This window comes from Cavia porcellus, unplaced genomic scaffold (genome assembly GCF_034190915.1).
Source record: "Cavia porcellus strain 051 isolate PalLab524CR breed Dunkin Hartley unplaced genomic scaffold, mCavPor4.1 scaffold_37, whole genome shotgun sequence".
NCBI lineage: Eukaryota > Metazoa > Chordata > Mammalia > Rodentia > Caviidae > Cavia > Cavia porcellus.
In genome coordinates, this window is record NW_026947520.1 from 4,585,850 (window position 1) to 4,603,573 (window position 17,724).

The following is a 17,724-nucleotide window of genomic DNA, read 5'->3' on the forward strand; positions in this document are numbered from 1 at the left end:
GGTAGAGAAAATGGCGATGCAGAGAAAGGAGAAAAAGAACCCTCAGATGGGACAAATGCCTAGAGCAAGGGGATTCAGAAGTCAGAGCCTTGTGAGAAATGCTAGGGGAAAGATTAGAGACCCTAGGGGAAAGACTAGAGATCCTAGAGGGAGGATTGGAGACCCTTGGGAGTGATGGAGGAGGAGAGGATGACACAGGGGGTACAGAAACCTTTGGTTGAGAAAGCTGCGGGATTTGGTATGAGAGATATGGGGAGAAGCTGTAAAGACAGGAGCCGCATCATAAGTGGGGGGAAGGGAGAGATCCTGGTGGATCAGAGTGAGCCGGGAGTACTTGGGCAATCACAGAAGACAGAGTGAGAGAAAACCACGTCCTTAAAGTGAAGAAGGCCTAAAGATGAAGGGTTTTTGCCAAGTTGTCACCATTGTGACAAAAGCATAAATAAAAGATCAGCTTTTTGGTTGTAGCTTTTTAGAGGCCAAAAGCCCCAAGGTTACGAACCAGGCAGCAAGAGGTGTGTTTTCTTGAGGGCAGTAAGTGGTCCCCATGCCCGAATTATAAGGGAGCTGAGAGAACAGTTTCACCTCAGGAACTAAGAGCTGTAGTTCCCACAAGGAACGTGGAAGCTGTGCTTGGTCACACACAACAAAAGAGATCATAATCTATTTTGAAAGTGTGACAGGCAAAGTCCCAGCACCCATTCTTCTTGGCAGGTAACCAAAGAGAGCAGCACAGGGCCCCAGGACATAAAAATCTCAGTGTTACCTCCAGATATAAGGAGTGTAGAAATTAGTAACCCTGTTCGGGGATGGCAGGATGGGTTTTTTGTTACAAGCTTGCTAAGGAACAGAAACAAACAAACAAACAAAAAACCCAGACGGTGTCTCACCCATGTTCAGTGAGTAAGGCTGCTGTTGTATGCAGATTAGCAGTGGCAAGCAAACTGTCCCAGAGGAAGAAACAGGTGGTTTTAAGGCAGAGGAACTCAAAATGGGAGGGATTCCCAGGAGACACGCAATCTGCCTTAGTGGTCAGGGAACCAAATGATAGGATTTGGCATGGTAAAAGAGAGAATACACAGTAAAAATGTCACGTGCGGGCATACATATAGTTTTCCATTGGGGTGGTGCTTAAGGGCGGCATTGCTGATGTGCAAGTAGCTGATTAGGACTCTTTTCATGTCAGAGGTAAGTTGCATAGCAGAGGGGAAAGAGACACCTGGTCCCACCTCCCAGTGCTCAAATATCCCATCTAGAGCAAAATCCTCTCAATTTCTTTCTCTCAAAAAATATATTCTGCTCTTACCTCCATTGTTCTTAGTTATTCATTCCTCAATTTTAGAAATCCTTAACTCATACCCAATATAGTAGGTCAGGAGTTTTATTCCCCTATATCACTGTGTGACTGCCTATATTTCTAACTAACTCATGTGCCTATAAATTTAAGAACCATTTATCAACTTTTCTTAGCATAATTGTAGCAAATAAAATGTACTTAATGGATATAGTGACATATATGATTAAAATGAAAAAATAATTATCACAGTTTCTCTACCTAGCATCACCAAACATTTTCAGCATTCAAGTATGTGGAAAAATAAAAACTAAAAACAACTCTCACCATAGTATACCCATAGTACAGAGGACAGTATAACATTCACTGTATTTACCATGTTATCTATAGATATTGTGTAGACCACACACAAAAAAATTGGGCCTTTGAATGAACAACTATCAATTTCAATAATTATGCTCATAGTACTACATGGTTGAGAATTGTAGAATTTTTTTTTTTTTGGTACTAGAGATTGAACTCATGACCTTATGCTTGTCTGGCTGGTCCTTGTACCACTGAGCTCAATCCCCAGCATGAACAACTTTAGATTCTAAATATGACTATTACCACTGTTTAATTTACCATTGACAAATTTAATTGAAAATTTGTTCATCTACATCTTCACAAATGAAATTATTTTCTTTTTTTGCAGTTTAAATCACTTTTTTATAGATACTGGGGATCAAACTCACAACCTGGTACTTGCCAGGCAGGTACTGCTGTCTGCTGAGGTAAAACACAGGGCCCCATTAAATAATATTTTATTAAATATATAAATATCACTTTATCCACTTAAATAGTATTGTGATTTTACTACAGGAGGCCAAGGTAGACAGAAATTGATATATAGTCAGAGAGGAAATGAAACCTCAAAGAAGTCAATGTAAAAAACTAAATACAACAAGCACTACTAGAGGCACAGCTGAAGAAAGCCAGACCTGAAGGTGAAGATGCAGTGACCATGTCTACCGGCCTCCTTAAGAGAAACACAAAAGCTTGAAATGTACTACAGTTACCACCACCTCCTCCAGGAAGTCCTGATAAGCATGTATTACCATACTCATTGACCAGAACAACTGGACTATTGTTTCCAGAAAATGCTCTTTCTGCATACCTTTTTTGAATAATATTAGTTAAGCAGCTATACGCTTATAGGTAGATTGTAGTGTGAAACCCACATTGTACTCACATTCTGACTTTGCTATATAAATGACCCCTGACAATAGATCTGTGGGCTAAACACTGAAGACCCCTCCTGCAAAGGCAGGGCTATTCTTTTTTTCCAAGAAAACTTTTTGAACTTGTTTTGATTTGTGACTTCATTCTTCAATATTGTGAGCCAACCAACTTGCTGCATTTGCCATCCAAGTGGGTAGGATTATATTTCTCCTATTTCAATTTGAATGTGAAACATCTGCTAAAGGCCATGATCCAAAGCCTTGATGTCAAGCTGCTTGTTTGCTCTGAGTTTGACATTTCCATGAGCCATTGGACCTCCTGTCTAGTAAACTACAGATGTATTGGAGAAAGGAGGTCACTATTGTGATGTAGGGCAATAGATCCCATTCATAACTGTATTTTTCACTGCCTCCTGGATGCCACTTCATGACCAGCTTTCCTCTGCAACATCATTCCATAATTCCCATTTTAGTTAAGTCAACTTTCATTCAGCTCTGTAATTTTTGTTTTCTTTTAAAGGTCTTTCTCTGTTCCTCAGTTTTAATATTTTTTCATTTTTTTTTTGTTTTTGTTTTTAAAGACATAGTCCCACTTTGTAGTTCTGGCTTACCTTGCACTCACTATCTATGGTAGTCCGCCCTTGAAAACATGGCCATTCTCCTGTTTCAGCCTCTTTAATGCTGGGTAAAGAGGTGGGTATCATAACACATGGTGTTTGTCTTTTTTCTTCCCTCCTTTTCACTATTATTCTTTCATTAAGGTGACAATGTATTTACTCCAGATGCTTGCTTTTGTCAGTAAACCTTTCTGGAGCTTGAGTTCAGTTTCTGAACAACAATATAGGAATCCACACAGACAAAGGATAATTTTGGAATTTAAATAGCTGTGTTCAGAACCACTTCAATACAGACTCACTTCACCCTTTCAAAATCTAAACAAGTGATCCTGGACTGGAAAGGTAAGAGTTTTTAAAAGAGAGGATCACAAAGAACACCCTATTGGAAACAATGTAGCTAGAATATTGTGTTAAATTTTGGCTGAAACCTGTATCCTGTTTTTTTGTTGAGCAGGTTAATTTTTTTTTCTTTGGGTACAGCTCATTTTGCTTTTCTCATTAGACTTATACACTGAGTCATTTTCCATTTACCTGGGTCAAATACAAGGCACTAGTTAAATGTAGGGCTCAAGATGGCATGATTTATGCCAAGCTACAACTTAGCTTGGATACAGTGCCAAGCCTTAATATTTTCTAGGTTAAAACACACATAATATTTGACTATTTCAATATTTGTGACATTCAGCATTATAATAAAGCCTGATCTAGAGTCATGAAACACTAACCTCACCAGGTCTCTCATTATTTACCACTGGTCTTTTTCCCCATCTTCCATAAATACTCTCCGAGTTCATAATATTGGTGCTCAAATTTGACACATATTCCTAGCTGTGATGTATCCCGTTTTTGCAGTAGTGTAGTCTGTTATCCTCAGACCATAAGAGATAGAAACATGTCTTCTGATTCCCTATACTCCAGCGATATTATGTGTTAATTTGGACTCTTAGAATCATACCTTTTAGGGTACATCAGGTGAGTACAAAAACCAGTAAAGCTACTTAAAGATATAGAAAACTAAAAAAAAATCATAATGCAAACTCCTATACAGATTTAATACAATGCCCACCCAAATACTATTAGTATAGCTCACAAATATAGAGAAAGCTTCTCCAAAATTCATTTGGAAACAGAAAAGATCTAGAATAACAAAGACATTCCTAGGCAACAAATGCAAGTCAGGAGGCATCGCATTTCTTCACTTGCTATAATACTAGAAAGCTACTGTCACAAAATCACCAGAGTACTGGCAGAAAAACAGACTGGATAATCTATCAAAGAGACTAGAAGAAGGAGACACAACTACAAGCACATTCTGATACTTGTCTTTGATAAAGGAGCCAAATATTTTCACTGGAAGAAAGATAGCCACTTAATAATGGTGAAGAAAATGACTTTCACCATACTGAAGACTTAAACTGGGTCAATGCCTATCAACATGAAATAGACAAAAGTCAAATTAGATTGAAAATCTAAATATTACAACAGAAATACTAATGAGGCTTCATGAATAAAACACAAATTTTGAAGAATCAACTTCAAAGAATCAAGCACTGAGACCCCATCATATTAAAATATATTTGTACATCAAAAGAAATCACTAACACAGTGAAGACATTGCACAGTTTGGGCAAGGGATATCTTTCCATTTTCTGATAATTTCTTCAGCATCCTTTTACAAAGTACTGTAATTTTCAATATGTATGTCCTTGACTTTCTTTGTTAGGTTCATTCCAAGTATTTTATTTTCTTGGAGGCTATTGTAAAGGGTGTGGTTTTTGTAACTTCTCTCTTAGTGAGTTGATTGTGTACAGGAATGCTCTTGATTTTTGATTGTGAACTTTGTCTGCAGCTACATTATTAAATTTGGTTAAGTCTAGAAGACTTTTGGTGGAGTAATTTACATCTTCTACATAGAATATCATGTCATCTGTGAACAATGATAGTTTACCTACTTTCTGTTATATGATTATTCTTATTTGTCTCTTATCTCTAATTGTTCTGCCTAATGATTCCAGAGCTATATTGAATAAGAGTGGTGATAGTAATCATCCTTTTCTTGTTCTTAATTGTAGTGTGAAAGTTTTTAGTTTTTTACCATTTAGTATGTGGCTGGGTGTATTTTTGTCTTTGCTTGTTTTATCAGTTTGAGATAAAAGCTCTCTATTATTACATACTGTAGGATTTTATTACAAATCAATGCTTGATTTTATCAAAAGCTTATCATGCATTTATTGAGATGATCACCATGTGACTTTTGTTTTTGCTTGTGTTGATATAAGGTTTACATTTGTTGATTTGCATGTACTGAAACATCCCTGCCTTCCTGGGATGAATCCACGTTGTAGGTTTTAAAATCTTTTTGATGATTTGCTACATTCACTTTGCTAGTATCTTATCAAGGATTTTTGCAACTATGTTCATTAGGAAACCTTCCCTGTAGTTTTCTTTTTCTGGTTGTGTCTTTTTCTGGCATTAGTATCAGTGTAATGCTGGCCTCCAGGAAAGATATAGGGAGAACTGCTTCTCTTTCAATTTCATTAAAGAGTAGGGGCCTTCAGTTTTCTATACATTTCTTATAAAATTCAGCAGTAAATCCCTGAAGACTTGGACTTCTATATGTTGGTCAGTTGCCTTTTTGTTGCCATTGTTTGCTTCATTTTAATGTGTTTTGCAGAGCGTCTGATTATGCACTGGAGTTGCCTTGAGCTCACATTGTAGCCCTGGTTCATTTCAAACTCCCAACAATCCTTCTACTTCAGCCTCTCAAGTTCTGGGGTTACAGGCATGCACCACCCAGCCAGTACCTAATAAATTTTAATTAGATCTTCAGTCTCATTGACAGATACTGCATTATCTATAATTTTTATATCTTCTTGAGGCAGCTTTGGCAATTCATATGAATCTAGGAATTGATTCATTTTTATGTTATGCAACCTAGGGAAGCATGAGTTTTTGAAGTAGATACTGATGATCTTAATTTTCACATGATCTGTAGTTACTTTACAGTTTTCATTCCTCAATGAATGGTTTTGAGTGGTTCTTTTCTTATCTTGATGTGGTTGGCTAAAGGTTTTTCAATTCTATTTATTCTTTCAATGAACCAACTCTTTGATTCATTAAATCTTTTTATTGTTTTTATATTCTGCACTGCATTACTTTCTTCTCTGATCACTATAGTTGCCTAACTTTTATTGGCTTTGGGGTTTTCATGCCATTTTTTTTTCTGGAAGTGTGAGGCACAACAGTATATCTTTATGCTGTTTCTATGCCCTAAAGTGAAATTGGAGTACTATTAATTTCTCAATTTGAAGTGCTTTCATTGAATCCCATGAGAACCAAGGTTTGCATCAATATTTTTGTTGTGTTGTAGATACTTTCAGGTTTCTTCCTTTATTTCATCTGTGACCTCTTGATTGTTTGGCAGAGTGTTACTTAATTTCCATATATTTATGAAGTTTTTGTACCTTCTTTTACAACTATTTCCCAATTGTATTGCACTATGGCCATGTAAAATGGATGGGGTAAGTTCAGTTTCTTTGCATTTACTTCAACATGTTCTGTGGACTAGTGTATATGGCATGTTTTAGAGGACCTCCCCTGCACAGCTGCGAAGAATGTTTATTCTGAATATGTTGGGTCACATACTTGGTAAACATCTATTCAGTTCATTTGTTCACAGATTCAGTTCTACTTTCTTATTTGTTTGCTGATTATTAGTCTAGTTCATCTATTTGTGATAGTGGAATATTGAAGTCTCTTGGGACAATTGTGGTTTTTTTTGTTTGCATTATTTTCATGTCTTTTAACAATTGCCTTATATTGTTGGGTGCTCTTGTATTAGATTCACACATATTTATGATTGCTATCTTATCCTTTTAAAAACTTTCGATTAACATATATGCAGTGAGGCTCTTTATCTTTTTGGTCATTCTTGGTTTGAAGTTCATATTGTCTGCAAAGAGAGTAGCTACTCATGCTTTTTTCTGGGCCTCTGTTGCATGGAAGATTGTTTTCTGTCCTTTGACTTTCAGTCTTTGAATTTCTTTTTGAATGAAACATTGTTTTATGTATACAGCATATTTTTGTATGTTGTTTCTTGATCCATTTCACCCAACTATTTCTTTTAGTTAATGAGCTGCGACCATTAACAATGATATGGATTGGTTTGTCTTTGTTGTAATATTGTTCTGCTGTTGATTCTCTGCTTTTCTCCTCTGTTTAATTACTTATCCTGCCTGGGTGTTTCTGTGTTTTTCTTGGAATTGTGGCCATTTTTACCTCTTTCTAGTATAACTTTCATTACTTTTTCTACGGTCAGTTTTGCAGTCATATATTTCTTCAGTTTTTCTTTGTCATAGAACTAGCTTGTGTTTCCATTAATTTTGAAAGTTTTGCAGGATACATCAATCTGGATTGGATGTTCTTTCCTTTCAGGCTTGTACTTCTGTCCAACTTTCAGGATTTCTTCTGGTTCAACTACAGCTTTCTTCTTTACTTGGATATTTGTGTTGAGAAGATTGAGGTAGTTTCATGAACAAAAATAAAGGAATCAAAGCATACAAATTGATAAATTTGGAATTTGATTAATAGAACTCAGGACCACTCATATAAATTCCCTGCCAATTTCAGAGTCCAAATGCGTGGCTGAACTGAAAACTTACAAAGCTTTTAAACAGAGAACCACAAAGTGACATCCTATTGGAAACAATCAAGCTAGAATCTTACATTAATTTTTAGTTGACACCTGTATCATGTTTCTTTCATTGAACAGGGTAATTTTTCTCCAGGTGATGAAGCTCATTCTGCTTTTCTCACAGGACTTGTACTCTGAGTAATTTTCCATTCTCTTGGTTTAAATATAGGGCACCAGTTAAAAGCAGGGTCAAGACAATGCCAGTTATGTCAAGCTACAACAAAGAGTGCTAAGAATTTGATGTGCTTTCAATTATAAGTGATCTGTGACTTATCCTTAACCACATTTTATAATGTGTCCTTGTGCTGTATTTCTGGAATCTTGGATATTATATATCTTGGTGTAGTTTTATTTTGGTTATGTCTGTTTGGAGTTCTATACTTCACTTATTAGTATGGAAAATTCTTTATTCATGCTTGGGAAGTTTTATTCCATTATTTTGTGAAGTTTTTTTATGGTATTTGTGTGGTCTCCGGATTTCTGATTGACCACAGTCAATGTCAGGCAATTCTTCTCTGATGCATTTTCTACCTGCTGGATTGATTTCTCATAGTCACATGCTACTTTTAAGATAGCACTGTTTTTGGCAGAGGAGGAGCTGGGCGGATCTGGAGTGCCTGCATCAGCCCCTTCCTTTGTCTGGAGGACTGTGAATATCTCTGCAAGCAGGGAGGGATCGCAGGTTCCTGAGGCACCTTGGCCTGTAGTGAGTGCTCAACACACTCTGCCCAAATCTCATACTGATCTGGACCCCCCAGGCTTCCAGGTGCAGTGAAGTGGAGCAGTGGGTTAGAGGCCACTACATCCGCCTCCCCATCCTGGCTGCACTTGGAGGTCTGCTGAGCTTCCGACGGGTGGGCGGGCCCACACTATCCCCTGAGCCCAGCCGGTTTTGCTGCCGCGCATAGTCATCGGTGTGCAGAGGAGGAGCTGGGTGGATCTGGGGTGCCTGCATCTGCCTCTCCGTGTGTCAGGAGGACTGTGGATATCTCGGCCCAGACTGTTTGGGTCCCTCCAGGCCTCCAGGCTCAGTGAAGGGGAGAGGTGCGTATGAGGCCTCTCAAACCCATTGACATCCGCCTCCCTATCCTGGTTGCACTTGGAGAACTGCTGAGCTCCCGATGGCTGGGCAGGCCCACACTATCCTCCCCCCCAGCCCAGCCTGTTTTGCTGCTACACCTAGCCATCAGTGTGCAGAGGAGGAGCTGGGTGGATCTGGGGTGCCTGTATCGGCCTCTCTCTGTGTGTCTGGAGGACTGTGGATATCTCTGCAAGCAGGGAGGGATCACAGGCTCCTGAGGCACTGCGGCCTGTGGTGAGTAACCTAACTCGGCTGCGATTGAAGAGCTGTGAAGCTTCCAAGGGGCAGGTGGGCACACAGTGTACCTGAGGCCCAGCTTGTCTGGAACTGTGGAGTTCTGAGCAGGCAGAGGAAGGCCATTGGTTCTGCAGGCCCAATGGCTTGGGGCAGCATGGTGCCAGAGTCTCAGTAGCTGCAAACATAGAAGAGGATTTTCAACAGATCCTGAGGAAGCTTTCAAATAACACTTGAAACACAGAAATATAGGAAAATGACAAAACGAAAGACCAAATTACAACCTCAACCTCCAGCCCATCTCAAGAAACCCTAGGAGGAATGTATTTAGCAGAAAATATATCCCATCCACCTCATATATCGGACACAATAGCTACTGAAATTGACAAGCAACTCCAGGAAGCTTTAAAGAAATTCTAAGTCGATATAATCTCCCAGATAAAAGAAGAAATGATAAAAGAAATGAAAGAGATTCTAAATATGTCTAAAGAAAACACAGATAAAAAATTGGAGGAACTAAACAAAAAGATAGAATCCCTAGACGAGCAATATAAAAAAAAAATCAGAATACATAATGCAGATGCACAGAGATATACAGGAAATAAAAAACTCCACTGAAAGTTGTAAAAACCGCCTTAATGAAAGTGAAGATAGAATTTCAGACCTTGAAGACAGGATTGCAGCTAGTGAACAGGAAAGGAAAGATCTTTTGAAAATAACAAGGAATCAGGAAACAACAATTCAACAACTGCAAGATGATGCAAAGAAGAATAACATAAGAATGATAGGGATTAATGAAAAAGAAGGAGACAACAAAAGGATGTCAAGAGGATATTTACAAAAGTAAAAGCTGAAAATTTCCCAAGCATGAAATCAGAAACTGACATCAGGATCAGTGAAGCATATAGGACTCCAAATAGTCATAACCAAAATAAAACTACACACAGACATATAATAATCACCATCCCAGAAATCCAACACAAGAATAGATTATTAAAAGCTGTCAGAGAGAAAAGACAGATCACTTATAAAGGAAAACCTATCAGAATCACAGCAGACTTCTCATCACAAACAATAAAGTCAAGAAGAGCATGGAATGAAGTATTTCAGATCCTAAAGCAAAATGATTTCCAACCTAGACTGATATATCCTGCAAAACTGTCATTCAAAATAGATAGTGAAATACGATATTTCCATGACAATGAACAGCTGAAGAACTTCATGAACACCAAACCAACCCTGCAAAAAATATTGAAAGACAGTTTAGATACACAAAGGAAAAAACCACTAAGCAAAGCAAATAATTAAACAGAACAGAAAGATAAAGATGCAACAGCAGAGAGATAAGATTCCTACAATTAACCAGCATTTAACAGTAATAACCGTTAATGTAAATGGTCTCAATGCACCAATCAAAAGAAACAGACTAGCAGAATTTTCAAGAAATTAAATCCAACCATATGCTGTTTACAGGAAACCCATCTAACCCAGAAGGATACTCACAGACTGAAAGTCAAAGGGTGGAAAACAATTCTTCATGCAGCAGGAATCCAAAATAAGGCAGGAGTAGCCATTCTGTTTGCAGACAACGTGAACTTTAAACCAACAATGACAATAAAGGACAAAGAAGGTCACTACATACTCGTAAGGGGAAAACTCCAAGAGGAAGAGATAACTATCTTAAATATATATGTATCAAACTCCAGAGCAGCCAGTTATATAAAACAATTATTAACAGAAATGAAAACTCAAATTATCAGTAACACAATTGTAAAAGGAAACCTTAATATGCCATTGACACCAAGGGACAGATCAACCAGACAGAAAATGAGCAAAGAAATAACAAAACTGAATCATTCCTGTGAACAAATGGGTTTGATAGACATATACAGAATGTTCCACCCAACAACATCAGAATACACATTCTTCTCAGAAGTACATGGATCATTTTCTAAAATAGACCATTTATTAGCTCACAGAACATACTTAAACAAGTGCAAAAGAGCTGAAATCATCCCTTGCATGTTATCAGATCATAGCGCTCTGAAATTAGAAATTAATGATAAAAGATACTGCAAAAATGCCACAAATACATGAAAACTGAATAACACACTCTTGAGTAATCAGTGGGTCACAGAAGAAATTAAAGAAGATTTAAACAATACCTAAAAGAAAATGAAAATGCAGATACAACAATCTGTGGGATGCAATGAAACCCGTCCTGAGAGGAAAATTTATTGCACTGAGTTCCCACATCAGGAAAACAGAACGAATACAAATAAATAACTTGATGCTACACCTCAAACAGCTAGAAAAAGAAGAGCTAGTCAAGCCCAAAGCCAAAAGAAGAGAGGAAATTATAAAAATCAGAGCAGAAATCAATGCAATAGAGACTAAGAAAACAATCCAAAGAACCAATGAATCAAAGAGTTGGTTCTTTGAAAGAATAAATAAAATCAATAAGCCCCTAGCCAACCTTACTTAAAAAAGGGAAAAAAGCTTAAATTCATGCAATAAGAAATGAAAAAGGAGAAATCACTACAGACCCAATAGAAATACAGAGGATCATCAACACCTATTTCGAAAATCTCTACTCTCAAAAGTTTGATAACACAGAAGAAATAGACAGATTCTTAGAAGCATATGAAGTGCCAAAGCTAGATCAAGAGGATGTAAATCTGTTGAACAACCCAATCTCTGTTAATGAAATTGAAAATGTCATTAAGTCCTTTCCGACCAAGAAGAGCCCAGGCCCAGATGGATTCACTGCAGAATTCTACAAGAAATACAAAGAAGACCTAATGCCGACACTCCTCAAACTATTCAATGAAATTGAAAGGGAAGCAATCTTTCCTAAGTCATTCCTGGAAGAAAATATTACTCTAGTACCAAAACCTGAGAAAGACCCAACTGAAAAATAGAACTATAGACCGATCTACCTAATGAACACAGATGCAAAATCCTCAATAAAATATTGGCAAATAGGATCCAGCAAATCATCAAGAAGATTATACACCATGACCAAGTGGGATTCATCCCAGGAATGCAAGGATGGTTCAACATATGCAAATAAATAAATGTAACCCACCATATCAATAAAGCCAAAAATAAGAATCACATGATCATTTCTATAGATGCAGAAAAAGCCTTCGATAAGGTCCAACATTTATTCATGATAAAAACTTTACAGAAAATTGGAATAGATGGTCTTTACCTCAATATAATAAAGGCCATTTATGACAAACCAACAGCCAGCATCATACTAAATGGCCAAAAATTGCAAGCCTTTACTTTAAAATCAGGTACAAGACAAGGATGTCCTTTATCACCACTCCTTTTTAATATAGTACTGGAAGTACTAGCCAGAGCAATTAGGCAAGAAAGAGAAATAAAAGGGTTAAAGATAGGAAAAGAAGAAGTTAAGTTATCATTGTTTGCAGATGACATGATACTCTACATAGAATACACCCTAAACTCCATTGAAAAACTCTTAGATACAATAAATAAATTCAGTAATGTGCCTGGATAAAAATCAATACTCAGAAATCAATAGCATTCCTATACACAAACAACAAAATCTCAGAGAGGGAAATAAGAGAAACTGGACTATTCACATTAGCAAGCAAAAAAATGAAATATTTAGGAATTACTCTTACGAAAGAAGTGAAAGACTTATACAGTGAAAATTATAATACATTGAAAAAGGAAATTGAAGATGATCTCAGAAAATGGAAAGACATCCCTTGCTCATGGATAGGAAGAACATACATTGTGAAGATGGCCATTCTCCCAAAACTGTTATACAGATTCAATGCAATCCCAATAGAAATACCATCAACATACTTTATAGATCTAGAGAAATCACTTCTAAATTTCATCTGGAACCAGAAGAGACCTAGAATCGCAAAGGCAATTCTAAGCAGCAAAGACAAAGCAGGAGGCATCACAATCCCTGACTTGAAGTTATACTACAAAGCAACAGTAGTAAAATCAACATGGTATTGGAATCAAAACAGAGCTGAAGATCAATGGAATAGATTAGAAGATACAACCACAACTACAAACACACTCAACCACCTTATGTTTGATAAACGAGCCAAGCAGGTTCACTGGAAGAACGACAGTCTCTTTAATAAATGGTGCTGGAAAAACTGGCTCTCCATTTGCTGAAAACTAAAGCTAGACCCATGGCTATCACCATGTACTAAATTTAAATCTAAATGTGTAAAAGATCTGAATATTAAAACAGAAACACTAAATCTATTGGAAGACAAATTGGGTATAAACCTTGGAGACATAGGAGTAGGTAGAGAATTCATGAACAGGACTCAAACCACATGGGAAATACTTCCCAGAATCAATAACTGGGACCACTTCTTATTAACAAGTTTCTGCATGTCAAAAGAAATCTCCAGCATAGTGAAAAGAAAACCCACAAACTGGGAAAAGATTTTAGTGAACTCTCTCTCAGACAAGGGACTCTTGTCTAAAATATATAAAGAATTAAAAAATCTCAGACCTCCAAAATTCAAAGATCCAATCCAAAAATGGGCATCTGAGATGAGTACGCAATTCTCAGATGAAGAAATGCAAATGGCAAATAAATACATGAAAAAATGCTCATCATCATTGGTCATTAGAGAAATGCAAATTAAAACCACACTGAGATACCATCTCACTCCTGAAAGAATGGCCAGGATCAAGAAAACCAACAACAAATGCTGGAGAGTCTGTGGGGAAAAATGAACTCTCCTGCACTGTTGGTGGGAGTGTAGACTGGTACAGACTTTGTGGAGGTCTGTCTGGAGATTTCTCAAAAAGTTGGGATTGGAAATCCCATTTATTCCAGCTATTCTACTTCTAGGCATATTACCAGAAGAACTGAAAGCATCATACCACAGTGATATATGTGCACCTATGTTTATAGCAGCACAATTTGTAATCACCAGATCTTGGAAACAACCCAAGTGTCCATCAACTGATGAATGGATAAAAAAAAGTGGTGGTAATTCTATACAATGGAGTATTATTCAGCTATAAAGAAGGATCACATTGGGATATTTATCAATAAATGGGCGCAGCTTGAGACCATACTCATAAGTGAAATAAATCAATCTCACATGTATGAATACTGAATAGTTTCCCTAATGTAAGTAATGATTCAAATATATAAAAATATGTGGTAATCATGATTCCCCATTATGTGGCCTTGAAGCTTCATAAAATTTTCACTTATTAATTAGAAAGGCTTTATTCTGGGCTTCTTGATATGCAAATATTTGAAGCTAGAGTATATGAAGTTTTATCCAAATATTTCAAGGAAAAAGACAGACACTATTGTAACTACTATTAAATCGGGTTATTTGGTGGTGAAGCACTAGGTTGCTGATACAGTCGTGCTTTGACCTCTATTATGATATTGTTATGTCCTGCTTTAACTCAATCTCTCCCTTATTCTTTAAAAAAATCATTTAGTTATTTCTTATGTTTGTTTAAATTAAGGGGAAAATTTTAAAAAATTAAGATATATAATAGTAACTCTTTTTGATTTCCTATTAACTTGTTTTGAAGTCCTGTAATGCTCCCACAATCTTGTTTTGACTGATTAGACTCTGTTCCATTCTGTGCAATATTATCAAGTTTGAGGGTATAGGCAACTACTTTGAAGGCAATAAGATTCACTAAGATGCCCATTCTGGTTTGACTATTGTCTCCTTTGGAAGTCCTGTAATGTTTACAATGCCTATGTTTTATTGGTCTTGTTCTCTACTGTTTTGTCCAACTTTATAATATCTAATGAGATAGACAATTCTTTTTAAGGAAACAAGAGACAACATTGATAACCATTGTTGATAACCTTGTACTCTGTTCTACATTATGTGCTATGTCTATCCTTGGTTTTGACTGACAGCTTTGTTTTGCCATATTTGACTTTATTCTCTCCCCCCCCAAAAAAGTAATAAGAACTAAGGAGTAATAAAATCCAAAATGTGTAAATTTTGTTGTAAAAAAGAGAGGGGGAAAAAGAGAGCTCTAACAGATGTAACAGCAAGTGTGTTTAGGAGTGTTAAATAGCTGACTATATTAATGTTTTTGGATCATTGAACACAGCTGTTTGCAGTCTCTCTGTTTGAATGTCCACTTTGTATTCTTTGATACTGTGATTTGAGCAACTATTTCCAAGATGATAATATGTAATCTATTAACAGGTGATTTCTTACTGTTATGTTTTTTTTTATAGTTCTGTATTATGTGTACCCTTACAGTGCTTTGTTTTGTTTTGTGTTTTTCTCTTTTTCCTCTTAAATAAAATTTAAAAAAAGATAGCACTGTTTTCATGACAACTAGCTACAATTTTGTCTTCAAGATCTGAAATTCCAAACCTCTCTTATTTTCAGTCTGTGCATATAATTTTAATCTCTTATAGGTTTTATATATCTCTTATATAGCATTGAACTTGTTGAACTCTTATTTGGATCTCTTTCATGTATTCTATTTCTTTGCTATGTTGGTAAACCTTTGTTTTTCATTGTTTTCCTATGTTCATCTATTCTTTTATTCGTGTGTTCTCTAATATATTTGACTTAAAGTACGTTTTTGTATCTGAAAGATTTTCTCTGTAAACTTTTCCATTTTTTTTTCAATTCAGGGTGATCAATGTAAAAAATTTAGAGAAAAGTCTCCAGTTGATGGGTTTTACTATCGTGCATCACACGAACAAGGGCCTGTCCCTTGTTCAGGTGCTGTTCAGGTCCTGAGGGATCCAGAGCCATGCCATTAGGATCTAATATGCATTCTGCATAATAAATAAACCATGTGTCTATCATCAGTGTAATCAATATACACTGCAAAGAAGTTCTAGTAAAAACCATATCATAAATAACCAACAAAATAAACAGAAAAAAATCCACTTCTTACTTGTGGTGATAAAAAGAGAAACTAATGATAAATCTCACACAGGAAGGACACCCTCCAGGCATCAAGCAAGGGCTCCTTCAGGTAGATGCAGGCTCAAGGACAAAGCATCAACTGTCTTCAAGTTAAGACCTTACTAATGGAGTTTCTGGGACCAATCTTCCTATCATAGGAACATGCACTTTTATACTTTGTTCTATGCACAACCTAACAGAGACACATGGAGATCTCACTGTGTCCCGACTGCCCCAGATCCCCAGAAGCAGTGCACTCTTGGGGAGACAAGTGAATCCACATTGCCAATAGCTGGTGATGACTGAGTCATGGAAAAGAAAGCAAAAACAAAAGGCAGGCAAATCTTCTGGAGGAGCCCTCAGTCTGGCTCCAATGTCCTGCCTTTGCAGCTCTGTTCAGATCCCTGATTTCTAGCAAAGTTATCAAAACTGCTGTCTCCTCTTTGACCACAGGATACAGGCTCAGAAGTGGGTGTAACAGTGAGAGCTGAAGGTTCCCCCTGCTCCTCTGTAGCTACTGTCTTGGAGGACAAAGCCCCTTGTCCTCCTCCATATACCTCCCTGCTTCTCCCACATAGCTTTGAAGGCTGAGCTGCTGCCAGGTGGTCTGGGTAGAGATGCTTAGCAGGGCCTTCAACATATATTTATCTGGCACACAGCTTCTGAGTAACAGATCATGGGAAGGAAAGTTATAGTAAAAAGTGACACCTGAGTGGCAGGAATCTTGCTCTGTACATCAGGACTACAGCATCCATGTGGTGGGGATCAAAACACATAGGGTTCTTGCCACACTCCACAGCTTTTGACAACATAGCAGCCCTATTGCTGATGACACAGGTGCTTGCCTCACACCTGCACACTGGCCTACAACCTCACTGTGCAACTGGACTTGGAGAGTCAATTCTGCTGTGATTCAGGAGACAGTGAGCAAGAACAGAGAGAACACAATGGAAGCCCTGCAACGAGGTGGCCAAAACAAAAGAAGAGCTGATGGTGGCCATAACCTGAGGCTGGTCACTGGGACAGGATCACATTTTACACAAATGAGCCTTGGGCCTGTCTCCTGTCCAGGTCCTGAGGGGCCCAGAGCCATGCCATTAGAAGGCTGACCACACTGCCCCACCTTATAATACCATCCATTGCTCTTAGGACAGGACCGAAATGCATGAACTCAGGTGGCAGGAATTTGAATGCAGACACAATTGGGCTGGGGTACACTTATTTGTCTTTATTGCAAAGTGTAGTACAGATCTGAGGGTCCCGCTTCACAGTCTGGTGCACCCAGCATTTGTTCCCTGAGCAGATACAATTCTGCCCATATCACATGTGTCATTCAAAGTTACTGTGTCTACCTGGATTCTGCCAGACAGGAGCATCTGCATTTGTCTCCCGACAACCAAGAACATGTGCATCACACAGGGACCCATAGCTTAGGTCAGGTCCTGGGTTGCTCTACAATCAGATTGATCTTGATCACCCAGTTCTGACCACCATGTCCTGAGGAGAACTCTAGAGCTTAGAGCCAAGAATAGAATTCCTGGTAGCCTCAGTCCCACGTTGTGAATCAAGGACAACACATTTTGGTTCTAGTTTTTTTGTGGGTGACAACAAATCATCCTTACCTGTGGGTACTGGATTCTCTCTTTATCAAAATGT